This window comes from Aythya ferina, assembly GCF_964211825.1.
Source record: "Aythya ferina genome assembly, chromosome: 6".
NCBI classification, from domain to species: Eukaryota; Metazoa; Chordata; class Aves; order Anseriformes; family Anatidae; genus Aythya; species Aythya ferina.
In genome coordinates, this window is record NC_140303.1 from 525,528 (window position 1) to 548,660 (window position 23,133).

The following is a 23,133-nucleotide window of genomic DNA, read 5'->3' on the forward strand; positions in this document are numbered from 1 at the left end:
AAGCCATATTCTAACAAATTCTACCCGTACCCTTACCCTTACCGTAATCCTTACCCTTTATGTTACCCTAAACCTTACCCTTACCCTAACACTTACCCTTATCGTAAACCTTACCCTTTCTGCTACATTTACCATTAGCCTAAATCTAAACCTTACACTTACCCTTACCTTAACCCAATACTTACCCTTACGTTTCCCTCACCCTAACCCTAAAATTAACCCTAACCATTATTCTAACACTTACCCTTACCCTAACCCTAACCCTTACTCTAACCCTTACCCTGACCCATACCCTTACACTCACCCTTACCCTTACATTACCCTAACTCTTACCCATACCATAACCCATACCCTAACACATATTTTTACCCTTAACCTTACCGTTACCTTACCCTTACTCTATCTGTTACCCTTACGCTTACCCTTAACATAAACCTTACCATTAATCTTACCCTTACGCTAACCCTTACCCTTACCCTATCCCTTACACTTATCCTTATCCATACCCTTAACCTTACCCCAACCCTTACCCTTAAGCTGAACCTAACCCTAAACCTTACCCCAAACCTTTCCCTGAACCTTACATTAACCATAACCCTTAACCTAAACCTTACACTTACTCTTAACCTTAACCTTACCCTTAACCTTAAGCTAGTACTTAACCTTACATTTTTCTCACCCTAATCCTAAAATTAACCCTAACCATTACCCTAACACTTAACCGTTACACTTACCCTTATTCTATCCGTTACTCTTACACTTTCCCTTAACATAAACCTTACCCTTTACCTTACCCTTACCATAAGCCATACATCAACACTTACATGTACACTTACGCTTACACTTATCCTAGTAATTACTCGTACAATTACCCTTAACCTAACCATAAACATTAAGGATAAGCTTAAGGGTCACCCTTAAGGTTACCGTTATCCTAACACTTACACTTAAGTTCATGGTAAGGGTTAGAGTAAGGGTAAGTGTTAGGGTAATGGTTAGGCTAATTTTAGGTTTAGGGTGAGGGAAACGTAAGAGTAAGTATTAGGTTACAGCTAAGGTTAAGGTTAAGAGTAAGTGTAAGGTTTAGTGTAAGGATTAGGGTTAATGTAAGGGTCAAGGTAAGGGTTGGGGTAAAGGTTTAGGTAAAGGGTAAATATATGTATATTCTAAGGGTGAGGGGTTAGGGTAAGGTTTAGAATTAGGGAAAGGGTAAGTGTAGCAGAAAGGGTAAGGTTTAGGATAAGGGTAAGTGTTAGGATAAGGGTAAGGTTTAGGGTTAGCTTAATAGTAAGGTTAAGGGTAATTGTATGAGTAATTGCTAGGGTAAGTGCAAGCGTAAGTGTACATGTAAGTGTTGTTGTATGGCTTATGGTAAGGGTAAGGTCAAGGGTAAGGTTTATGTTAAGGGTAAGCGTAAGGGTAACGGATAGAGCAAGGGTAAGGGTAAGGTTAAGGGTAACGGTAAGGTTAAGGGTACAAATATGTGTTAGGGTATGGGTTATGGTATGGGTAAGAATTAGGGTGAGTATAAGGGTAAGGGTAAGGGTAAGGGTACAGGTCAGGGTAAGGGTTAGAGTAAGGGTTAGGGTTAGGGTAAGGTTAAGTGTTAGGGTAATGGTTAGGGTTAGTTTTAGGGTTAAAGTCAGGAAAACGTATGCGTAAGTATTAGGTGAATGTTAAGGGTAAGGTTAAGGTTAAGAGTAAGGGTAAGGTTTAGGGTAAGGGTTAGGGTTAATGTAAGGGTCAGGGTAAGGGTTGGGGTAAGGTTTAGGGTAAGGGTTAGGTTAAGGATAAGTGTTAGGGTAAGGGTAAGGTTAATGGTAACCGTAAGTGTAAAGGTAAGGGTTACGGTAAGGGTAAGAATAAGGGTATGGGTAACAGTAAGGGCGAGGGTTAGGCTAAGGGTAAGTGTAAGGTTTAGATTTAGGCTAAGGGTAAGTGTAGCAGAAAGGGTAAGGTTTACGGTAAGGGTAAGTGTTAGGATAAGGGTAAGGTTTAGGGTTAGGTTAAGGGTAATGGTAAGGGTAACGGTAAGGGTAAGGGTAACGGTAACGGTAAGGGTAAGGGTAACGGTAACGGTAAGGGTAAGGGTTACGGTAAGGGTACGGTTACGGGTAGAAGTATGTGTTAGAGTATGGGTTACGGTAAGGGTAAGGGTTAGAGTAAGGGTTAGGGTAAGGGTAATGGTTAGGGTTAATTTTAGGGTTAGGGTGAGGGAAAAGTAAGGGTAAGTATTAGGTTAAGGTTAAGGGTAAGGTTAAGGTTAAGTTTTAGGGTTAGGGTTAATGTAAGGGTCAGGGTAAGGGTTCAGGTAAGGTTTAGGGTTAGGGTTAGGTTAAGGTTAAGTGTTAGGGTAAGGGTAAGGTAAATGGTAACCGTAAGTGTAAGGGTAAGGGTTAGGGTAAGGGGAAGAGTAAGGGGAAGGGGAAGGGGAAGTTTAAGGGTCCGGGTCCGGGTAAAAGTTAGAGTAAGGGTTAGGTAAGGATAAGTGTTCAGGTAATGGTTACGGTTAATTTTAGGGTTATGGTGAGGGAAAGGTAAGAGTATGTATTAGTTTAAGGGTAAGGTTAAAGGTAAGATTAAGTGTAAGGTTTAGGTTAAGGGTTAGGATTAGAGTAAGGGTTAGGGTAAGGGTTAGGGTTAATGTAAGGGTCAGGGTAAGGATTGGGGTAAGGTTTAGGTCAAGGGTAAAAGTAAGTATAATGGTAAGGGTAAGGGTGAGGGTTAGGCTAAGGTTTAGAATTAGGCAAAGGGTAAGTGTAGCAAAAAGGGTAAGGTTTAGGATAAGGGTAAGTGTTAGGATAAGGGTAAGGTTTAGGGTTAGCTTAATAGTAAGGTTAAGAGTAATTGTACGAGTAATTGCTAGGGTAAGTGCAAGCGTAAGTGTACATGTAACTGTTGTTGTATGGCTTATGATAAGGGTGTGAGGAATGTTTTAACAATTCGTGTCCATAAAGAACAATTCTGTTTGAATCCTGTCTGCCTCTGGGCCCTGCACTGGCAATTTAATTCTTGAACCACAGCTGCAGCGTGTCCCAGTCTCCCCCTCATTCTAGTCAATTTATCACTCCTTAAATTTATGAACCTGTTTGCTTTTGTTATTCCGGACTTCTATTTCTAACACTGCTATAGATGTGTCTGTGAATGGCTGGGGAAGAATGTTTTAATTACTCGTGAAGCTGTTTGTGTTTGATGTCTGGGAGTTTCAGAACAACTGATAACAACTAGTGACTGTTATGGGATACTATGCGGATCTTTGGTATCTGGTTAGGGGGGCCGAGAGATTAAGAGGAAGGAAAAAGAAGCTGAAGGACGGCTGGGAGACAAGTCTTGAAGAGAATGTTCTATAAACTTGGTATGGTGCCAAGTAAGTACAAAGGGGGAGAGGAAGACTACGAGCCTTCAGCATGAAAGACCCCTAGAGACCCCCAGAAGAGACCCCAGAGGAGACTGCGCATGCTCCAGTAGGAGGGACTGCACCCCGGAAGCTAATTCTAATAATCTATTTTTTTTAGAAGTAGTAGTGAATATGTATTAGTCTAGGAGCATAAAAATCAGCTGCTTGATGTAACTGGTGTGCGTCCTGGTGGAGCGGAGACTCCCGGTGCACCCAGCGCTGTTTGCTTACCTCTATTCCTTTATATTCTTTCAATAAATCCTATTTTTTTATTTAATCCTAATTTGAATCCTGAGCCATTTATAACAAGGGTTAGGTTAACTTTAAGGTTTATGTTAAGTGTAAGTGTAAGGGTAACGGAGACAGTAAAGGTAAGGGTAAGGGGAATGGTAAAGTTAAGGCTACAAGTACGTGTTAGGGTATGGGTTATGGTAAGGGTAAGTGTTAGGGTAATGGTTAGGGTTAATTTTAGGGTTAGGGTGAGGGAAACATAAGGGTAAGTGTTAGGGTAATAGTTAAGGGTAAGGTTAAGGTTAAGAGTAAGTGTAAGTTTTAGGGTAAGGGTTAGGGTTAATGTAAGGGTCAGGGTAAGGGCTGCGGTAAGGTTTAGGGTTAGGGTTAGGTTAAGGGTAAGGATTAGGGTAAGGGTAAGGGTATGGATAAGGATAAGTGTAAGTGTTAGGGTAAGGGTAATGTTAAAGGTAACAGTAAGTGTAAGGAGAAGGGTTAGGGTAAGGGTAAGAGTAAGGGTATTGGCAACAGTAAGGGTGAGGGTTACAGTAAGGGTAAGTGTAAGGTTTAGATTTAGGCTAAGGGTAAGTGTAGCAGAAAGGGTAAGGTTTACTGTAAGGTTTAAGGTTTCGGCTTAGGTTAAGGGTAAGGGTAAGGGTAAGGGTAATTGTACGAGTAATTGCTAGGGTAAGTGTAAGCGTAAGTGTACATGTAAGTGTTGTTGTAGGGCTTATGGTAAGGGTAAGGTCAAGGGTAAGGTTTATGTTAAGGGTAAGCGTAAGGGTAACAGATAGAGTAAGGGTAAGGGTAAGGTTAAGGGTACAAATATGTGTTAGGGTATGGGTTATGGTATGGGTAAGAATTAGGGTGAGTATAAGGGTAAGGGTAAGTGTAAGGGTACAGGTCAGGGTAAGGGTTAGAGTAAGGGTTAGGGTTAGGGTTAGGGTAAGTGTAAGGGTTAGGGTAAGGGTTAGTTTTAGGGTTAAAGTCAGGAAAATGTATGCGTAAGTATTAGGTTAATGTTAAGGGTAAGGTTAAGGTTAAAAGTAAGTGTAAGGTTTAGGGTAGAGGTTAGGGTTAATGTAAGGGTCAGGGTAAGGGTTGGGGTAAGGTTTAGGGTAAGGGTTAGGTTCAGGATAAGTGTTAGGGTAAGGGTAAGGTTAATGGTAACCGTAGGGTTACGGTAAGGGTAAGAATAAGGGTATGGGTAATGGTAAGGGCGAGGGTTAGGCTAAGGGTAAGTGTAAGGTTTAGATTTAGGCTAAGGGTAAATGTAGCAGAAAGGGTAAGGTTTACGGTAAGGGTAAGTGTTAGGATAAGGGTAAGGTTTAGGGTTAGGTTAAGGGTAAGGGATAGGGTAAGGGTAAGGGTTACGGTAATGGTAAGGGTAAGGGTTACGGTAAGGGTACGGGTACGGGTAGAAGTATGTGTTAGAGTATGGGTTATGGTAAGGGTGAGGGTTAGGGTAAGGGTAAGTGTTGGGGTAATGGTTAGGGTTAATTTTAGGGTTAGGGTGAGGGAAAAGTAAGGGTAAGTATTAGGTTAAGGTTAAGGGTAAGGTTAAGGTTAAGTTTTAGGGTTAGGGTTAATGTAAGGGTCAGGGTAAGGGTTCAGGTAAGGTTTAGGGTTAGGGTTAGGTTAAGGTTAAGTGTTAGGGTAAGCGGAAGTTGTATGGATAAGGATTAGTGTAAGGGATAGGGTAAGGGTAAGTGTTCGGGTAAGGGTAAGGTTAATGGTAACCGTAAGTGTAAGGGTAAGGGTTAGGGTAAGGGGAAGAGTAAGGGTAAGGGTAGGGGAAGTCTAAGGTTATGGGTCAGGGTTAAAAGTTAGACTAAGGGTTAGGATTAGGGTTAGGTAAGGATAAGTGTTAGGGTAATGGTTACGGTTAATTTTAGGGTTATGTTGAGGGAACATAGCAACAGTGCGCGCAGTCGCAGAATATACCAGGATGTGCTGAGTAATCCCAGAATTAGCAAGGTATAAAAAGGGACCCTGGCAGGGGTGAGGTGCGTGCCGTTGGCGGAGCTGAGACTCCCCGGCTGCCCAGTGCTGTTTTGCTTGATGTTTGCTTACTCAATAAATTCCTTTCTATGATTAATACAATGCTCTCTGAAAATTAATTAAGGGGGCAACTTATAACACTTTGGACGCTCAAAACCCAAACCCAAAAACTTTGGACGCTCAAAACCCTATCCCGAAAACAGGACGCTCAAAGCCCTAACCCAAAATCATTAGGATGCTCCAAGCCCTAACCCAAAAACATTCGGACGCTCAAAACCCAAACCCAAAACATTAAGATGCTCCAAACCCTATCCGGAAAACATTAGGAAGCTCAAAGACCTATCCCAAATACTTAGGACGCTCAAAACCCTATCCTGGAAACACTGAGATGCTCAGAACCCTATCCTCAAAATTTAGGACGCTCCAAACCCTAACCCAAAAACATTAGGACGCTCAAAGCCCCAACCCAAAACATTAGGACGCTCCAAACGCTATCCTGGAAACATTAAGATGCTCAAAACCCTATCCTGAAAACTGAGGATGCTCATTACCCAGACCCAAAATATTAAGATGCTCAAAACCCTAACCCAACTACTTAGGATGCTTGAAAGCCGATCCCAAAAAATTAGGGCACACAAAAGCCTAACCCCAAAAATTAAGATGCTCAAAATCCAAACCCCCAAAATTAGGATACTCAAAACCCTGGCCCTGGAGAACCTAACCTGAAAAAAAAAAAAAAAAAAAAAAAAAAAAAGATCTTAAAACCCTAACCGTAAATAACTGACCAAAAATAAAACCTTAAGACTCTAACCCTAAAAAACATATCAACACTACAACCCAAAAAACTCTAATACCCTAACACGCTAACCCTGAAACCCTTAAAACCCTAACCCCCAAATCCTTAAAACCCTAACCGTTAAAACTCCAACCCTAAAAACCTTAAAATCCTAAACATAAACCCTGAAACCTCTTACCCTGCAACCCAACCCTAGTGCCCAATCCCTGAAACCTTAAAACCCTGAATCAATCTGTAGCAAATAGCATAGGCTGAGTCGAGGATCTCAGTACAGTAGCATTATTATTCGAGATTACAATGGCGGGTGTCCCACAAGCAGGAGGGTGCCTACTAATTCCATACACAGTTTATACACTTTTTTTTTCTGCTGAGGACCGGGACCCTCCCGACCCTCCCCTGTTTCCCCTTTAACTGTGCTATTCAAGGTTCATAATCTAGCTGGTGCTTCACAGAAAATACACAGCTGCTGGCCTGTTACAAGTCACATTTCTTTTGAGGTTTTTACTCTTTGAGGTGGTAACGTTTCTTACGCCGTGATTTCCACCTAATTGCTGTAAGGATTCTGGTTGTCTGCGTTTTACAAGGTTGTCTGTTATAATAAATAAAAGTCCCAAATAGGATTACAATCAAAGTTTACAATTCACTGAATGAATAGAGGTAAGCAAACAGTGCTGGGTACGCCGGGAGTCTCTGCTCCACCAAGACGCGCACCAGTTATACACCAGTTACCTCCCTTAAGGGATATAGAGAAGCCCTCTCAGATACATCCGTCCTACTTCTCCTGCATGCGGCCGGAGGTCGGTCTAATTCTGGTGCTGTTGGTGGTGGAAGCTGGGGCAACGGTGGTACTGGTGGCGATACCACAGCCACCGGAGGGGGAGCCGCCGGGAGTGGATTGTTAGGATATGGAGGTGGTAGCTTATCCAACGGCTCACGTTTATCTTCTTTTTCTTTTTCATGTTCTTCTTGTTCTTCAAATTTCTTACCTGCTTTTAGTGTAAATATTGAGGCTGGAAAAGGACGTGAAGTCCTCCTGATCCATAATCCTGCATAACCACTTTCTTCCTGGCTAAAAGGTTCCTTTGAATTAACATGGATATTTAAGGCCTGGCAAATCCAGTCTTTGAAGGATCCAAAAACAGGCCAAAAGACATGTAGTCTTAAAGGCTCCTTTGGCCATTCTGTCACACAATACTGGACCATTTTTAATTTACTTTTTCCTTTTCTGGGGTCCCTATCATTCCAATTTCGAATCGTTATTCCTAATGGACTTTCTGGTGGTATGACTGGTAATTTGCTCCCTTTCTTCTGGTCTCTGGTCTTCGATTTTGTCTGACCCATCTAGGAATTTTACTCTGGCAATTCCCACAGCCCTTGGTTACCTTAGTAAGAGTGTCTTGCAGGGGGTCGAGGACCTATCACACACCCACAAATCCTATAGGAATCCCTTCGGTCCTTCACCGGCCAAGTCCCTCACGGGAGATTGGAACCGCGGTTAGAAGACCTCCACAATCGCTTCAGAACTAAGTTCCATCTCAGTCACACTCTTACACACACAGGCAACCGAACCCCACCCAACCGAACGGTATACGCTTTAAATGCTTACGACTCCGTCATCTTCGTTCGGATCTTCACACACACAATTATGGGCAAAATATAGTGCTGCAGCTGGCAAGGGAGCTGAAAAAAAGAATCAGAAACTTTGCTTACCTTTATTCAGGTTCAAGATGCCATTAGTTCCGACCTGACTCAAACAGCAGCCACCAAATGGTGGGGGTGCCTCTCCTAGATCAAACCAGAAATCAGGAACCAAAGCCCTCCCGGACGAGCGCCCACTTGTAATAAATGACTGGGTCCCAAATAGGATTGCAATTGAAATTTACAATTTATTAAATGAATAGAGGTAAGCAAGCAGCGCTGGGTGCGCCAGGAGTCTCTGCTCCACCAAGACGCACACAAGTTACATTAGGCGGCTGGTTTTTATGCTGCTAGGCTAATACATATTCATTACTACTTCTACAAAAGGCAGGGTTATTCTAATTAGTTCCCAGAATCCAAACCCTCCCACTGGTGCAGGCGTTATCAGTCTCCGGTGGTCCCTCTGGGGGCCGCTCGTACTGAAGGCTTGTAGTCTTCCTCCCAGGCTTTTCTCTTGTCCATCTCCTTTGTCCATCTTGGCTGGATGGCAGACACTTGCATAGTGTCCCATGCAACAGTTGTAATAGTTAGCAGTTATTCTGAAACCCCTTTGTTCTCTTATCCCCTATTGACCCGAATTGCTGGACCATTCCTTTGCAAGATTCAAGAACTATATATATTAACCACTCTGGTTTTCTCAGACTTTTCATCATATCATGCGGCCCTAGCATTGTTCCATATTGACACGAATCAGATGAACTCATTTCACACTGTTAAGCTGTCTTATCACTGCAAGCATATCTCAATACCACCTTCCTTCCCTCTACAGGATGTAACTGCGCAAAAACAACATTTTTATTCCCACAACCTTGATCCCCTTACCCTGAAATCCTTATTCCCCTTAAACCTAACAACTCTAACCACAACCCTAACCCTTATTATCAACCCCCTAACGCTAATGACACTGACCTTAATCCAAACCCCAACCTGCCCCTAACCCCAGACAACCAACAACGAAACACACACACACAAAGATGGAAACTACAAAAAAGGCAAAACCCACGATACAGGCCCCAAATCACAAATACGCAACCAAAATGCTACAGAAAAGCCCCAGATGCAGGCCCCAAATGCTACTGCTAGGCCTCAAAAGCTCAAGATGCATCCCAAAGCAAAAATGCAGGCCCCAAACGTTACAGAAAAGCCCCCAAACCCAGGCTGCACAAGTCTACAAGCAGGCCCCAAACTGCCAACAGAAGCAGGCACCAACCACACCCAGATGCAGACCCCAACTGCCCACAAGCAGCTCCTACCCCACCACCCCCTCCCAAGAACTGGACTCCACCCAGACACTGGCCCAAGACCCGGACCCGACCCCCGCCAACCCCCCTACCCTCCCCCCGACACAGGTGTACAAGCAGCTCACAACCCGCCCCTTCAGAGACCGGTCCCACTCCCCCCACCCCCCGCAAGACACGGGATGCGGAGGTGTACAACCAACTCCCAACTCCCTCCCCCTCAAAGGGAGGCCCCAAAGACCCCCAAATGGAGGCTCCTAGAGTGAACAAACAGCTCCCAACTTCCCCAGGCACAGTCCCACCCCCCCCCCCCCCCAAACACAGGCCACAAAGGTGTATAAACAGCCCAGACCCCCCTCCAAGACCATGGCCCCTATAGTGTACAAGCAGCTCCCAACCACCCACAGATGCAGGCCCCAACCCTTCTCAAAAGGGAGGCACCTAGAATGCATGAGCAACTCCCAACCAGCCTAAACATAGGTCCAAAAGTGCACAAGCAGCTCCCAACCCCCCTCAAATACAGACCCCAAAAGTGTACAAGTAGCTCCCCCCCAGAGACAGGACCCAAAGGTGTACAACCAGTTCCCAACACCCCTGAGACACAGGCCCCAACCCCCCCCCCCAGACACAGCGACCCAAATTCTACAAGCAGCTCCCAACCCCTGCCAGGCAGGCCCCCTACCCTATACAAGCAGCTCCCAACCCTCCCCCCCCCCCCCGAGGGAGGCCCCCAAGCCCCCCACAAACACAGGCCCCTACAGTGTACAGGCAGCTCCCAGCCACCCCCAGATGCTGGCCCCAAAGTTGTACAAACAGCTCCCAGCTACCCTGCAGAAACAGATTCCTACATTGTACAAGCAGTTCCCAGCCCGCTAGACACAGGCCCTGACCCCCCACACATGCAGGCCCCAAAGGTGTACATGCAGCTCCCACCCCTCCCCCAGACGCAGGTCCCAACCCCCCCCCCCCAAACACAGGCCCCTACAACCAGCACCCAACCCCCTACCCCCGATGCCAGGCCCAAAGGTGTAGAAGCAGCTCCAAACCTCCTCCCTCAACCCAGGCTCCAACAGTGTACAAGCACCTCCCAACCAACCCTCCCCTTCCCCCCCCCCCCCCCCCCCCCCCCGCCCCCTGACACAGGCTCCAAAGGAATACAAAGAGCTCCCACCCCTCCCCCAGATGCAGGTCTCAACCCCCCCCCGCCCCCAGAAGCAGGCCCCAAAGGTGTAGAGTCAGCTCCCAACCCCCTCAATGCCGGCCCCAAGGACCCTACAAGCAGCTCCCCCCTTGCCCCCAGATACCGGCCCCCAGACACAGACCCCAAAAGCCTAATCACAGGCCCTGAACTCTAGAGGCAGGCTCCAAAACCCAGGACAAAGCCCCAGTGGTTCGAGACAGGGCCCAAATCCCAGACACAGGCCCCAAACGCTAAACATATGCCAAAAAAAGTATTAGTGCTGGTGCCAAATGTTACAGACAGGCCCAAAAGCCCGAGATGCTCAAGGCTGAGACGTAACTTGGCTTTCTGAATTACTGGAAAGCAGCTTTCATTCTCAGATAATTGTGTGCAGGCTAGATAGGATGGGGCTTCAGGCACCTCTTCACCTGAGGAAACACATTGCCATCAGGCACCGCTGTGCCAGACAAGCTTGTTCTGCTAGAACACCCTACTCAGATGCACTTTGGATTTATAATTATGGACTATTGGTAAAGCCTCTATGTGAATTGATAAAGATTAACCAGTCAAAGTTAGTCTGGACTGGAGAAGCACAAAAAGTCTTTAAACAACTTAAACAAGAATTGATGATTTTGAAATATTAAGCAATATTGGTAGAACAGGACGACGTGGAAATTGTGATAACTAATATTGTGAATCTAGCCTCTTTTCTTAGTGATGCTCCAGCACAACCTGTGATTCACGATTGTTTAGAAACTATAGAGACTGTGTATTCCAGCCGACCAGACCTTAAGGAGGAGCCCATGGAAGATGCGGAAGAAACTTGGTTCTTGGATGGGAGCAGTTTTGTTATGCAAAGACAACATAAAGCTGGATATGCTATAACAACTACTCAGCAGGTAATCGAGTCTAAGCCTTTACCCCCTGGAACATCAGCTCAAAAGGCGGAGATAGTTGCTCTCATGAGAGCATTGGAACTGGCAGCAGGAAAAAGGGTAAATATTTGGACAGATTCTAAATATACATTCGGCGTGGTACATGCTCATGGAGCAATTTGGAAAGAACATGGATTGCTGACCGCTCAGTGAAAACACAAAGTATGCTGAAGAAATTTTAAAATTGTTAGAGGCTGTAAAACAACCAGAAAAGGTAGCTATCATGCATTGTCAGGGACACCAAAAGGGGAACACCGATTTTGAAATTGGAAATCGATTGGCAGAGGCTAAGCAGGCAGCTGAAATAACTGAGGTGAAGGCATTGTCTTTGATACCAGACGGTAAAATCCAAACTATATCCAAATTATACAAAAGAAGACTTAAAATTAATTGAAGATTTGAAAGGTAAAATGAAACCAGATGGATGAGTATATTTAAAAGATAACCACATAGTAATAGCCTCTAGTTTGACATGGCCCATAGTTCTTACAGAACACAATAAAACGTATTGGGGAGCTGGCACACTGCATAAGAGCCTGCGTCAGACATTAGTGGGACAATATGATAAAACAAGTAACTCAACAATGTAGCATTTGTTTATACAATAACCCCAATACCAAGAATAGAATAAAGTTTGGAATAATCGGTAAAGGAAATTATTCGGGGCAACAGTGGCAAATTGATTTTTCAGAACTCCCTAGAAAAGGGGGGTATCATTATTTACTGGTTCTGACTGACACGTTTTCAGGAAGGCCTGAAGCCTTTCCCTGTCGAACAACCAAAGCAAGAGAAGTGGTTAAAGTCTTGTTAAATGAAATAATACCATGCTTTGGGATTCTAGTAGCAATGTCTTCTGATAGAGTTTCACATTTTTGTGCACAAGTGGTAGACCAGATAAGTAAGATTCTAAAGATAGATTGGCAACTGCATACTCCTTATAGACCACAGGCAAGTGGACAGGTAGAAAAAATGAACCATTTAATTAAACAATAAATAGCTAAAATTGGATAAGAAGCTAATTTGTCATGGCCTCAATCCCTCCCTTTAGCATTACTTGGAATTAGAGTCAAACATAGAATAAAAGGGAATTTGAGTCCCTTCAAAATCTTATATGGAAGGCCGTAGCAATTTCTATTTAGTGGAGAGGACCTAATGCAGTTAGGATCAGAATATTTATATGCTTATATAACTGAACTTCAGAAACAATTAAATAAAGTACATAAATTTGTTTTAGGGACCAGGGCTAGAGGGTTGGATCAACCAATCCACCCCTTTAAGCTCGGGGATTATATATATATAAAGACTTTTTCAGGACAACCCCTACAGGAAAAATGGAAGGAAAGTGGATGGGAGCATACCAAGTATTACTGACAACACACACCGCCATTAAGATTAAGAAGCAAGCAGCTTGGATCCACAATTCAAGGGTGAAGAAGGTCCTGGCGAGGATATAGACCACCACTCCAATTGGACCAACAAAATTACGGTTTTCCAGATCCTAATGATTGCAGGGGTGCGGTTCTCGGATTCAGGGTGGGCAACTTGGGATGAGAACTTACACCTGACCTTAATACAAACAATTTCTCAAGTAACTAATAAGACGAACTGTTGGGTATGCACCCATCTGCCACAGCATGGGAATAAGGGTGTATCGTTAATCGGGATTCCCTTGCCTGCAAACTTATCTTGGACTAATTTGTGGGAAAACACATCTTGGGGTCGAAAATATTAAGCAGTTTTGGAACTAGAAGTGAGTAGCTTCATGCCGTTAGAATCCTATTATGTATGTGTACAAAGGTGTAACCCGCCTAAGGGTATAGGAAAACAGCATTGTATAAATACGGATACTACTTATGTGGGAAATCAGACATCTTGTAATTGAAGAATTGATATTAGTACGACTAGCGGCTGGGCAAATTCAACCAGCTGGACGGTTCCAGAAGGAAAAGGGTGGTATTGGCTATGCAATGATACAGCCTGTAAGGTCTTGCCTGAGAATTGGAAGGGAACTTGCACTCTTGGAGCGGTAGTCCCCAATATGACAGTACATGATGTAGTGCCTCGAGGTTACTTGAGAAATCATATGCGGAGAATCAGACGAAAAATTAACAATCCATTGATAGAGAGACACACCGCTTTTCATAGTTTTGTGCGATGGTTTATCCCATGGTTAGGAGTGAGTGAATTGGAAAAGGCAATAGTTAATATTTCTGCAATTATAGAGAAGTTAGAAAACAAAACTCTGGATGCTATAAAGGCTCAACAAGAAGAGATATCTAGTTTATCACAGGTAGTATTCCAAAATCGGATGGCCCTAGACTTGTTACTGGCCGCTCAAGGGGGAGTCTGTACAGTAATAAACACAAGTTGTTGTGTGTATGTAGATCAGAGTGGAAGGATCTCTACCGACCTGGAAGAAATATGGAAGCAGACAAGGGTCCTACATGATATCAGTAAAGATGATCTTTCGTGGAGTTTTAGTGAACTATGGAATAAGTTAACCTCCTGGTTGCCCAATTTTCAATGGTTGAAACAAGTGTTCATTGCTCTAATCGCATTAGTAGTATTAGGAATATTTGTGTGCATGTTGTTTAGATGCCTGCTTTGTTGTGTTACTGTAAATAATGAAAGTATCTGATGCAAAAGAATTTGCATGGGAAAAGAAAAGGGGGGATTGATTAAGGAGGTATTGGGGAGGTATTGGGGAGGCAAGGACAATCCCCAGACATGGACTGTATATCTCGAAACAAGACACTGGAACTCATGATAAGGAAGCGGCAGACGGACAGAGAAACAAACGTAAGGACTATAAATCTCAAAACTGGACATTGGAATTCATTATAAAGATACAACAAACGGAAGAATTGGCAACAACCAGCTCTCGCAATTAAGAAACATGCCAATTCAGCAGATTCCTGACCAAAGGTGAAAAGTACACTGTGAGGAAGACTCGGGGTCTTCCTCCCAAAGACCCCTGCCCACGTCCCAAAGACCCCTGCCCACAATTCTTGGAAGGCTCTGCGCAGGCGCAAGGTGCCAAAAGACTAATTAGCATGAGAAGCGAGGGAAGGCGGGGATAGGTAATGCATATGTATAGGTGCTTGTAGAATATTGATAGATTGATTGTATAAATTCAAGACTGCTTTCTGCTTTGGGTATGCACGATAGGTGGAGAGATCCCCCGTGCATCCAGCGCTGCAATAAAGAATATACCACTTAAAGGAATTTCGGCTTCGATCTTTGAATCAATAGTACCACTACTAATAATGTGTACAAACAAGTGATGCACAATGCAATTGCTCACCACCTGCTGACCGATGCCCAGCCTAACCCCGAGCAGTCCGGCCCCCTCCCCCTGGCTAGCCACCCCTATGTATTGTTTAGCCTGACATCAGATGGTATGGAATACCCCTTTGGCTAGTTCGGGTCACCTGTCCTGGGTCTGTCCCCTCCCAGCTCTTGCTGCACCCCCAGCCTGCCTGTTGGCAGGACAGAGCAAAAGGCTGAGGTGTCCTTGGCTTGCTATAAGCACTGCTCTGCAACAATTAAAACATCGGGGTGTTATCAGCACTCTTCTCATCCTAAGCCAAAACATAGCATTCTATCAGCTACTAGGAAGAAAATTAACTCTGTTCTAACTGAAACCAGGACAAGGTGTAACCGAAAAGGCTTATTTTTGTGAACCTTTGAAGTACAAGTTAGGGAAACAATGGGGCATACACAGATTTTTATCTATGCCTAGCTCCTCATGGGCACTCTTAGGTAGAGATTTATTAGAGCAAGTAGGAACAGAAATTGTCTTTGAAAAAGGGAAAATGGAATTAAGAATAGGAGAAAAGCAACTAATAAATGTGTTAAGCTTGGCACTAATACAAACTGACCCTAAAAGTGAAATACCTTTAGAGATCACAGATCAAGTATGTCCAGGAGTTTGGGCTACTGAAACCCCTGAAAGAGGTAAAACTGTGACCTTAATAATTATTAAATTAAAGCCAGGAGAGAAACCCATTAAGGTTAAGTAATATCCTTTGAGGATAGAAGATAGGAAAGGAATTAAAGAGATAATTAATAAATTTTTACAGTATGGATTATTGATTGAATGCGAATCAGAATACAATACACCCATATTGCCAATTAAAAAGGCAGATGAAAAAGTTATAGGCTAGTTCAGGATTTGAGGGCCATAAATAAAATCACTGAGGATATACATCCAGTAGTGGCAAACCCTTATACTTTGCTGACTAAATTAAAGAATAGTCAAGTCTGGTTTACCGTACTGGATTTAAAAGATGCCTTCTTCTGCCTAGGCTTAGCCACAGAAAGCCAAAACCTATTCGCCTTTGAATGGGAAAATCCCGATTCAGGCAGAAAGACGCAGCTTACGTGGACATTACTACCTCAAGGATTCAAGAATAGCCCCACTATTTTTGGAAACCAATTAGCAAGGGAACTCGAAACATGGATACCTCCGGACACTGAAGGTGCTTTGTTACAATATGTAGATGATCTCTTAATAGCTACCGAGACTAAAGGGAGTTGTATTCAATGGACTATAAGTTGTCTTAATTTTCTGGGTTTAAATGGATATCAAGTCTCTTGACAGAAAGTCCAGCTGGCTCAACAAAGTGTGACCTATCTGGGATTTGAAATTTCGGAAGGACAACGAGAACTAGGAACTGAACATAAGGAAGTCATTTGCCGGACTCCAGAACCTCAAATGGTAAAGGAGCTACAAAGCTTTTTAGGAATGACAGGTTGGTGTCGCCTTTGGATTTATAATTATGGACTATTGGTAAAGCCTCTATGTGAATTGATAAAGATTAACCAGTCAAAGTTAGTCTGGACTGGAGAAGCACAAAAAGTCTTTAAACAACTTAAACAAGAATTGATGATTTTGAAATATCAAGCAATATTGGTAGAACAGGACAACATGGAAATTGTGATAATTCATATTGTGAATTTAGCCTCTTTTCTTAGTGATGCTCCGGCACAAGCTGTGATTCACGATTGTTTAGAAACTCTAGAGACTGTGTATTCCAGCCGACCAGACCTTAAGGAGGAGCCCATGGAAGATGCGGAAGAAACTTGGTTCACGGATGGGAGCAGTTTTGTTACGCAAAGACAACGTAAAGCTGGATATGCTATAACAACTACTCAGCAGGTAATCGAGTCTAAGCCTTTACCCCCTGGAACATCAGCTCAAAAGGCGGAGATAGTTGCTCTCACGAGAGCATTGGAACTGGCAGCGGGAAAAAGGGTAAATATTTGGACAGATTCTAAATATACATTCGGCGTGGTACATGCTCATGGAGCAATTTGGAAAGAACATGGATTGCTGACCGCTCAGTGAAAACACAAAGTATGCTGAAGTAATTTTAAAATTGTTAGAGGCTGTAAAACAACCAGAAAAGGTAGCTATCATGCATTGTCAGGGACACCAAAAGGGGAACACCGATTTTGAAATTGGAAATCGATTGGCAGAGGCTAAGCAGGCAGCTGAAATAACTGAGGTGAAGGCATTGTCTTTGATACCAGACGGTAAAATCCAAACTATATCCAAATTATACAAAAGAAGACTTAAAATTAATTGAAGATTTGAAAGGTAAAATGAAACCAGATGGATGAGTATATTTAAAAGATAACCACATAGTAATACCCTCTAGTTTGACATGGCCCATAGTTCTTACAGAACACAATAAAACGCATTGGGGAGCTGGCACACTGCATAAGAGCCTGAGTCAGACATTAGTGGGACGATATGATAAAACAAGTAACTCAACAATGTAGCATTTGCTTACACAATAACCCCAATACCAAGGATAGAATAAAATTTGGAATAATCGGTAAAGGAAATTATTCGGGGCAACAGTGGCAAATTGATTTTTCAGAACTCCCTAGAAAAGGGGGGTATCATTATTTACTGGTTCTGACTGACACGTTTTCAGGAAGGCCTGAAGCCTTTCCCTGTCAAACAAACAAAGCAAGAGAAGTGGTTAAAGTCTTGTTAAATGAAATAATACCATGCTTTGGGATTCTAGTAGCAATGTCTTCTGATAGAGGTTCACATTTTTGTGCGCAAGTGGTACAACAGATAAGTAAGATTCTAAAGATAGATTGGCAACTGCATGCTCCTTATAGACCACAGGCAAGTGGACAGGTAGAAAAAATGAACCATTTAATTAAACAATAAATAGCTAAAATTGGATAAGAAGCTAATTTGTCATGGCCTCAATCCCTCCCTTTAGCATTACTTGGAATTAGAGTTAAACCTAGAATAAAAGGGAATTTGAGTCCCTTCAAAATCTTATATGGAAGGCCATAGCAATTTCTATTTAGTGGAGAGGACCTAACGCAGTTAGGATCAGAATATTTATATGCTTATATAACTGAACTTCAGAAACAATTAAATAAAGTACATACATTTGTTTTAGGGACCAGGGCTAGAGGGTTGGATCAACCAATCCACCCCTTTAAGCTCGGGAATTATATATATATAAAGACTTTTTCAGGACAACTCCTACAGGAAAAATGGAAGGAAAGTGGATGGGAGCATACCAAGTATTACTGACAACACACACCGCCATTAAGATTAAGAAGCAAGCAGCTTGGATCCACAATTCAAGGGTGAAGAAGGTCCCGGCGAGGATATAGACCACCACTCCAATTGGACCAACAAAATTACGGTTTTCCAGATCCTAATGATTGCAGGGGTGCGGTTCTCGGATTTGGGGTGGGCAACTTGGGATGAGAACTTACACCTGACCTTAATACAAACAATTTCTCAAGTAACTAATAAGACGAACTGTTGGGTATGCACCCATCTGCCACAGCATGGGAATAAGGGTGTATCGTTAATCGGGATTCCCTTGCCTGCAAACTTATCTTGGACTAATTTGTGGGAAAACACATCTTGGGGTCGAAAATATTAAGCAGTTTTGGAACTAGAAGTGAGTAGCTTCATGCCGTTAGAATCCTATTATGTATGTGTACAAAGGTGTAACCCGCCTAAGGGTATAGGAAAACAGCATTGTATAAATACGGATACTACTTATGTGGGAAATCAGACATCTTGTAATTGAACAATTGATATTAGTACGACTAGCGGCTGGGCAAATTCAACCAGCTGGACGGTTCCAGAAGGAAAAGGGTGCTATTGGCTATGCAATGATACAGCCTGTAAGGTCTTGCCTGAGAATTGGAAGGGAACTTGCACTCTTGGAGCGGTAGTCCCCAATATGACAGTACATGATGTAGTGCCTCGAGGTTACTTGAGAAATCATATGCGGAGAATCAGACGAAAAATTAACAATCCATTGATAGAGAGACACACCGCTTTTCATAGTTTTGTGCGATGGTTTATCCCATGGTTAGGAGTGAGTGAATTGGAAAAGGCAATAGTTAATATTTCTGCAATTATAGAGAAGTTAGAAAACAAAACTCTGGATGCTATAAAGGCTCAACAAGAAGAGATATCTAGTTTATCACAGGTAGTATTACAAAATCGGATGGCCCTAGACTTGTTACTGGCCGCTCAAGGGGGAGTCTGTACAGTAATAAACACAAGTTGTTGTGTGTATGTAGATCAGAGTGGAAGGATCTCTACCGACCTGGAAGAAATATGGAAGCAGACAAGGGTCCTACATGATATCAGTAAAGATGATCTTTCGTGGAGTTTTAGTGAACTATGGAATAAGTTAACCTCCTGGTTGCCCAATTTTCAATGGTTGAAACAAGTGTTCATTGCTCTAATCGCATTAGTAGTATTAGGAATATTTGTGTGCATGTTGTTTAGATGCCTGCTTTGTTGTGTTACTGTAAATAATGAAAGTATCTGATGCAAAAGAATTTGCATGGGAAAAGAAAAGGGGGGATTGATTAAGGAGGTATTGGGGAGGTATTGGGGAGGCAAGGACAATCCCCAGACATGGACTGTATATCTCGAAACAAGACACTGGAACTCATGATAAGGAAGCGGCAGACGGACAGAGAAACAAACGTAAGGACTATAAATCTCAAAACTGGACATTGGAATTCATTATAAAGATACAACAAACGGAAGAATTGGCAACAACCAGCTCTCGCAATTAAGAAACATGCCAATTCAGCAGATTCCTGACCAAAGGTGAAAAGTACACTGTGAGGAAGACTCGGGGTCTTCCTCCCAAAGACCCCTGCCCACGTCCCAAAGACCCCTGCCCACAATTCTTGGAAGGCTCTGCGCAGGCGCAAGGTGCCAAAAGACTAATTAGCATGAGAAGCGAGGGAAGGCGGGGATAGGTAATGCATATGTATAGGTGCTTGTAGAATATTGATAGATTGATTGTATAAATTCAAGACTGCTTTCTGCTTTGGGTATGCACGATAGGTGGAGAGATCCCCCGTGCATCCAGCGCTGCAATAAAGAATATACCACTTAAAGGAATTTCGGCTTCGATCTTTGAATCAATAGTACCACTACTAATAATGTGTACAAACAAGTGATGCACAATGCAATTGCTCACCACCTGCTGACCGATGCCCAGCCTAACCCCGAGCAGTCCGGCCCCCTCCCCCTGGCTAGCCACCCCTATGTATTGTTTAGCCTGACATCAGATGGTATGGAATACCCCTTTGGCTAGTTCGGGTCACCTGTCCTGGGTCTGTCCCCTCCCAGCTCTTGCTGCACCCCCAGCCTGCCTGTTGGCAGGACAGAGCAAAAGGCTGAGGTGTCCTTGGCTTGCTATAAGCACTGCTCTGCAACAATTAAAACATCGGGGTGTTATCAGCACTCTTCTCATCCTAAGCCAAAACATAGCATTCTATCAGCTACTAGGAAGAAAATTAACTCTGTTCTAACTGAAACCAGGACAAGGTGTAACCGAAAAGGCTTATTTTTGTGAACCTTTGAAGTACAAGTTAGGGAAACAATGGGGCATACACAGATTTTTATCTATGCCTAGCTCCTCATGGGCACTCTTAGGTAGAGATTTATTAGAGCAAGTAGGAACAGAAATTGTCTTTGAAAAAGGGAAAATGGAATTAAGAATAGGAGAAAAGCAACTAATAAATGTGTTAAGCTTGGCACTAATACAAACTGACCCTAAAAGTGAAATACCTTTAGAGATCACAGATCAAGTATGTCCAGGAGTTTGGGCTACTGAAACCCCTGAAAGAGGTAAAACTGTGACCTTAATAATTATTAAATTAAAGCCAGGAGAGAAACCCATTAAGGTTAAGTAATATCCTTTGAGGATAGAAGATAGGAAAGGAATTAAAGAGATAATTAATAAATTTTTACAGTATGGATTATTGATTGAATGCGAATCAGAATACAATACACCCATATTGCCAATTAAAAAGGCAGATGAAAAAGTTATAGGCTAGTTCAGGATTTGAGGGCCATAAATAAAATCACTGAGGATATACATCCAGTAGTGGCAAACCCTTATACTTTGCTGACTAAATTAAAGAATAGTCAAGTCTGGTTTACCGTACTGGATTTAAAAGATGCCTTCTTCTGCCTAGGCTTAGCCACAGAAAGCCAAAACCTATTCGCCTTTGAATGGGAAAATCCCGATTCAGGCAGAAAGACGCAGCTTACGTGGACATTACTACCTCAAGGATTCAAGAATAGCCCCACTATTTTTGGAAACCAATTAGCAAGGGAACTCGAAACATGGATACCTCCGGACACTGAAGGTGCTTTGTTACAATATGTAGATGATCTCTTAATAGCTACCGAGACTAAAGGGAGTTGTATTCAATGGACTATAAGTTGTCTTAATTTTCTGGGTTTAAATGGATATCAAGTCTCTTGACAGAAAGTCCAGCTGGCTCAACAAAGTGTGACCTATCTGGGATTTGAAATTTCGGAAGGACAACGAGAACTAGGAACTGAACATAAGGAAGTCATTTGCCGGACTCCAGAACCTCAAATGGTAAAGGAGCTACAAAGCTTTTTAGGAATGACAGGTTGGTGTCGCCTTTGGATTTATAATTATGGACTATTGGTAAAGCCTCTATGTGAATTGATAAAGATTAACCAGTCAAAGTTAGTCTGGACTGGAGAAGCACAAAAAGTCTTTAAACAACTTAAACAAGAATTGATGATTTTGAAATATCAAGCAATATTGGTAGAACAGGACAACATGGAAATTGTGATAATTCATATTGTGAATTTAGCCTCTTTTCTTAGTGATGCTCCGGCACAAGCTGTGATTCACGATTGTTTAGAAACTCTAGAGACTGTGTATTCCAGCCGACCAGACCTTAAGGAGGAGCCCATGGAAGATGCGGAAGAAACTTGGTTCACGGATGGGAGCAGTTTTGTTACGCAAAGACAACGTAAAGCTGGATATGCTATAACAACTACTCAGCAGGTAATCGAGTCTAAGCCTTTACCCCCTGGAACATCAGCTCAAAAGGCGGAGATAGTTGCTCTCACGAGAGCATTGGAACTGGCAGCGGGAAAAAGGGTAAATATTTGGACAGATTCTAAATATACATTCGGCGTGGTACATGCTCATGGAGCAATTTGGAAAGAACATGGATTGCTGACCGCTCAGTGAAAACACAAAGTATGCTGAAGTAATTTTAAAATTGTTAGAGGCTGTAAAACAACCAGAAAAGGTAGCTATCATGCATTGTCAGGGACACCAAAAGGGGAACACCGATTTTGAAATTGGAAATCGATTGGCAGAGGCTAAGCAGGCAGCTGAAATAACTGAGGTGAAGGCATTGTCTTTGATACCAGACGGTAAAATCCAAACTATATCCAAATTATACAAAAGAAGACTTAAAATTAATTGAAGATTTGAAAGGTAAAATGAAACCAGATGGATGAGTATATTTAAAAGATAACCACATAGTAATACCCTCTAGTTTGACATGGCCCATAGTTCTTACAGAACACAATAAAACGCATTGGGGAGCTGGCACACTGCATAAGAGCCTGAGTCAGACATTAGTGGGACGATATGATAAAACAAGTAACTCAACAATGTAGCATTTGCTTACACAATAACCCCAATACCAAGGATAGAATAAAATTTGGAATAATCGGTAAAGGAAATTATTCGGGGCAACAGTGGCAAATTGATTTTTCAGAACTCCCTAGAAAAGGGGGGTATCATTATTTACTGGTTCTGACTGACACGTTTTCAGGAAGGCCTGAAGCCTTTCCCTGTCAAACAAACAAAGCAAGAGAAGTGGTTAAAGTCTTGTTAAATGAAATAATACCATGCTTTGGGATTCTAGTAGCAATGTCTTCTGATAGAGGTTCACATTTTTGTGCGCAAGTGGTACAACAGATAAGTAAGATTCTAAAGATAGATTGGCAACTGCATGCTCCTTATAGACCACAGGCAAGTGGACAGGTAGAAAAAATGAACCATTTAATTAAACAATAAATAGCTAAAATTGGATAAGAAGCTAATTTGTCATGGCCTCAATCCCTCCCTTTAGCATTACTTGGAATTAGAGTTAAACCTAGAATAAAAGGGAATTTGAGTCCCTTCAAAATCTTATATGGAAGGCCATAGCAATTTCTATTTAGTGGAGAGGACCTAACGCAGTTAGGATCAGAATATTTATATGCTTATATAACTGAACTTCAGAAACAATTAAATAAAGTACATACATTTGTTTTAGGGACCAGGGCTAGAGGGTTGGATCAACCA

General features: G+C 42.7%; 1 long non-coding RNA gene across 1 annotated transcript in view; it reads left to right on the forward strand.

Annotated features, from left to right (window-relative positions):
* The window catches only part of LOC311439244, a 223,637-nt gene extending 203,742 nt beyond the window's left edge, over positions 1 to 19,895 (forward strand). The window contains exon 2 of the long non-coding RNA XR_014694620.1: positions 17,986 to 19,895. This is a non-coding gene — a long non-coding RNA (uncharacterized lncRNA). The remainder of the gene's footprint in view (positions 1 to 17,985) is intronic.
* The last annotated feature ends 3,238 nt before the right edge of the window (positions 19,896 to 23,133 follow it).